This window comes from Atractosteus spatula, chromosome 1, assembly GCF_055471065.1.
Source record: "Atractosteus spatula isolate fAtrSpa1 chromosome 1, fAtrSpa1.hap1, whole genome shotgun sequence".
Taxonomy (NCBI): domain Eukaryota; kingdom Metazoa; phylum Chordata; class Actinopteri; order Semionotiformes; family Lepisosteidae; genus Atractosteus; species Atractosteus spatula.
The window spans coordinates 12,351,735-12,356,800 of NC_142706.1; the positions used below are offsets into that span (position 1 = coordinate 12,351,735).

The 5,066-nt window shown below is 40.2% G+C and overlaps 1 pseudogene; it reads right to left on the minus strand.

Moving 5' to 3' along the window:
- Positions 1–336: 336 nt before the first annotated feature.
- LOC148840630 (U2 spliceosomal RNA) lies at positions 337–454 on the minus strand (annotated as a pseudogene).
- Positions 455–5,066: the final 4,612 nt, after the last annotated feature.

Here is a 5,066-nt window from a genome sequence, read left to right on the forward strand (position 1 = left end):
GCGAGTGTGTCAGCCCTGACAGGCTTTGTTGAACTAACTCTGCAAAGTGACGGGTGCTGAACACCGAAACTGTAACTCAGGTAATATACTGTCTTCTCCTGATGTGGTGTTTTTAACGTGATGCAACAAAGGCTGGATTTCCTGATGTTAAATGGATTTCATGTCACATTTTTCGCGGTCATAAAATAAATGGGCCGCTACCCAAGCACTGTCGGTCTGTGTCTGCTTGAACAAAATTTCAAAAATCATTGAAAGCCAATGGCTTTGGGACTGTGAGTGACTCAGCCAGTAAACACACTCGAATGGAGTGCAGATATAGTAGATTGCTGGAGACCTAAGAATTCTTGGTTGAATCTTGTAAATGCCAGTAGTCAGCAATGAAGAGGTATCAGATATTAAACTGATAAGAACAGGTACTACACTTGATCTTAGCCAAAAGGCAGAGAACAATGAAGAGGTATAATGGTCCAATTTCAGTTCAAGACTGATTTGGTATGTTCAATTTGTCATGCAGCTGCTGGCCAGGTGTCTCGACAGAAGCCTGTGGGTTTATGGTGTTTTCAGTGAGATTGGCAGTTGCCTCCTTACGTTAACTATGGGGCTCACAGTGTGAAAAATGGCAGGTGGCCCCATGCTGTATGTTTCAGAGAAAGGTGTAAATGTTTTCAACATCCTTAGTGAGATGGACCTAGCATCAACCCATTGACCAATCAGCTAGCAACTGCTAATTTGCAAATGCCTGGAGAAGGATGTGTGGAAAAAAATACTGGTTCCTAACTTGAAAAATAGGTTGCATTGCTTTCAGGTTTGGGGTGCAGCTGAGCTTTCAGTTTCTTAATTAATTTAGAAACTGAGATTTTATAGATACTGTACCTCACGATGAGCCAATGAATTCCAGGAACCTTTAAATCGTTGAATCCAAGATTCATTATGAAATTGTAAATAGTTTTGTAATTAAGGAGAATTGAAAACCTGAAGACACCGGTGTCAGCCGACACAGATGTTTCCTACCTTTCGTTTTCCGGCTTTCCGCTAGTTCAGTTCGTTTAACGCCATTGCAAGCTATCCCACAATGCCAAGGACGATTAATACATCAGGAGAGAGAAGCTTGCAAGAAATCAAGGAGACTGAGCTGGACACTATTAATGGACTGAAGCAGGATTCTGAGATCCCAAGGCTAATGTGTTGTTTGCGAAGCCAATCAAATCGTGTGCCCCCCCTGTCTGCCAGGTGATTCATTACATTTTTACTGTTTTTAAAACAAAGCTGAGCCTCAAGCATCTGAAACCAACTGCATGCTTACGGAATACAAGCTCGGGTTGTTTCGACATCAGTCACTCATCATCTCCCAGAGTGCAGTGACGGCTGTGAGAATCCTGTCTGACAAAGCGAGTGTGCATGTCACAGCATGTCATGGACAAAACGCCAAGACAGACAGAGAAATGCATTGCAGCTCTTGTCTCTTTACGACTCCTCTGGTGGATGGAGTTGAATGCAAGCAGCAAAGGGGACGGCACCTGGGTTAAAATGCAATTGTAAAGCCACTGCTATAATGTTATTAATTTGTTTGACTCTATTTCATTTTTGCTTGAAGTCTAAACTAATGGTACTAGTTCATATAAAGTCAGGATTCCGCCAAAAATGCTATGATAATCTCCAGACCAACCAGATAGGTCAACTGCCATTCTCACATATTTGAGTATCACACCTGACCTTTTCTGGATTTAATAAGAAATGTAAAATTCGGTAACTGGGTTGCAGCCCTGAGCTTTGTACCCGAAGAGGTTAAAAGAAAATTATTTCTCTTAGGCTTGTGATGGAAAGGCCTAATGGAAAAGTGCCTCTAGTTTTGCCTCGTGACAATTGATAACGTATCCCGCTGTGTCAGTCATTTCAGCTGGGGTCACAGAAGTTCGCTGCACTAATGCAGCAGGGTACAAGAACACTTCATTTCTATTATGGGAAGATGAGCACTTGATTAGACCAGCAAACGCAGGATGTTGCCTTCTGTGCTCGCTGTTTACTTTGTGTGGATTACAAACTGAAGTACGCATGTTTTTTTGTCCCACTTGAAAATTATGTATCCCGACTTTCCTTTCATGTGGGCCTGTGAAGGTCTTTGAAGATTCTGCGTCCTTATTTGGCCATTTCACTGCATACCGCCAATGTACGTTTTTCATTTTTTCTCTACTCTATCCTGTGTTGCTTTGTGACAACGGCTTGCACCACATAGGTATTGTCATCGTGTAACACAGAGGGAGCTGGGCGAGTTACAGAAGGGATCTCAGCGACTGCCCACGAGCGACTTCAGGTCAGGTCAGCTAGGTGTCAGGGAGAGATGCACTTGTCACAGTTACTGGCCCTTAGGAAAAAGGTGTGATAAAGAACAAAAGCCTCTGAGATTCGGGATAGGAATTTAGTCACAAAGGTCCCCTGTGGAACCCCTCAGAATCTCAAGTTCTTTCAGAGGTTACATTCAAAGCATTACACACAACATCTCTATGGGGATCACTACCCCCGATTTGACAAGAAAATTTAGGCCATAATCGGAGCACAGAATCAAAGTGACAACACAAGTTCTGTATTACAACACATGTTCAGGTATCTCATTCACGGTCTGGATGAATTTCCTTGAAAAGTGTTTTTAAATCAAAAACTTCTTACGTTAATCAAAAAACGTCCATCCTCGGTCTGGAAGGATTAAATCAAAACCTAAGTGCAAATCTCCAATCTGAAACATGACAAGGGGATCTCTCTGAGCTGAAGGTAGAAATCTCTGTCAGTCTCTGTGGTCTCTCAATAGTGGCCACTTACAGTATTTGTGATTTGAGGGGGGGTCTGTGGAAGATTTCATTTCCAGTCTCTCAAGAGCCTTAAAACCCAATAAAAATGAGTCAAACCATAAAACCATATTACATTTTATGTATGAGTTAAAACATGTTGTTGTTTTTTTTTTAGTTTTAGTTCCTGCTTCCTGCTTTGCTGGCAAATCTGGTAAGCAAAACCTCACCTTGCAGGGGTTTTGTATTGAGAAGAGTAGCACTCTGTTTTCTGCGGCAGACTTGTCCTTCACCTTGTAGATTAAATGAACAAATTAAAAAAAGAGGGATCTTAAGCACTGATCCAATTTTGAAAGCAGGCTGGTTACTGATGCAGCTTATATTCATTCTGTGGAGACTGCTTTCCCATAGAACATCAAGACACTTTCTGCATAAATTATGACTGGTCTGAAGATTAAAATTGCATGCTTGTATAAAAATACAGATTATGCCACGGAGAGGAGCATCTTTGTTGCACAATTTAAGTGCTTGGTGAACTGGGGTTGTGGAGGCAGGGGCAGGGGAATTTTCTCAAGAATGGATAGAGAGAATTATTCATTTTATGCTCCGAAGAACATGTCACCTTTGAATCTGTGTCTGAAACAAACAAAAGAACATGCTGAAGCTATATCAATTTCCATCATTCCTTTACAATTTTATAAGCATCATCTTCCACAATTTTATCATTTTTCAGGTGCTGATGATGTCAGTCCAATGCAGTCCAGCTTTCTAATAAAGGCACAGTCAGGTATCGGTGGCAATGCTGAAGGGTGTACAGATGGTTTGGTATTGCTGGAGTGAACTATTATATCCTTTTACTCTCCCTGTTTGTGTGTTTTATCTTTGATTGATGTATATTTCTTAATCTACCATGTGTTTTTGTATTTAGTCTAAATGTACTCATTTACGCCAATCAATACAATATTAAATACCTTTTCTCAGTCATCGGGATGACTCAAATGATTTAATATGGCCCAATTGTTTTCCAAAAATGTGCATTCTGGAAGGCAATTTTCAAAGAATTTATAAATTTATATTACTTTCATTTTAGAGATATTTACACTTCCTGGAAACACCAAACTATCACATGGAGTGTGGCTGTGATGTGACTGTCCATTCAGTCAAACAAATATTCGGGAACAAACGCAACAAAAAGACTCATTACTGCAGTTCATCTAGTTACGTGTCTGTGAAACAGCTAGTTACATGTTGTTGTTTCTTGTTTTCTTTATGAAAAATGTTTTGTTAAACGGCTCATACTGTATTCTTCCTCCTTCTTCCTCCAAGGATATGTATGGTCTCCCTGAGTCTTTGTCCTGTATACCAATGATTGTAAGAGTTATCACCACTCAAAACACATAATTACATTTCCAGACGACTCTGTTATTGTAAGTTTGCAGCAAGCAGATGAGGGTGGCCATAGGCCAATTGTGGATGAGACATGGTGAATAATTTCAAGAACCCTAAGGTCCCCAATCAAACCTGCATCACTGGACAATCAATGGAGATGTTTGGCAAATATACAGTAAGTATGTAGGGACTGTTCTGGACTAGAAGTTTAACTTTTTAGGAGCAACAGGATATGTTTTTCTTAAGAAAGCTTCAGCATTTGTAGGTTTGTTATTCGTTGTTGATCAAGTTTTATCAAACTTTCATTGAATCTGCTTTAACTTTTGCCCTGATCTGCTGGTTTGGGAATATGAATCCGAGCAGTAGGAACAAACTGTGGAGCATTGTCAAACTATTTTGGAAAGTCGTTGTTGTTGATCTTTTGACCCTACCCCAAGCCTATGAGTTATGAGTCTTCCATAAAGTATATTCCTCCATAGATGACCCTTCACACCCTATTTTTAATGAACTACATGATACCCAGATACAGACTTCCCAGTTTAAACAGTTCCAGGTTCTCTTTAATACCTATGGTCATAGCCTTGCTCAACAGTTGATTTTCTTGCTCATGTTTATGTGTATTGTTTGTGTGTTTTTTCTTTATATGGTCTGCTGCTGTAATACAAATTGCCCCTTGGGGACAATGAGGTCTGTCATAGGGATATACTCCACACTGTGGTTTGGTCCTACAGAAAATGACATTGTTGCATGAACATAAGGAGAATTACAAACAAGAGACGGCCATTCAACTCATCTAGAATGAATTCCATTCATCTGTGAATTCATTTGCTACTTATGACCCCCAAACGACCTATATCAATAGAACAGTATTTCAGTTACTTCAGGAAATTGCTGCAG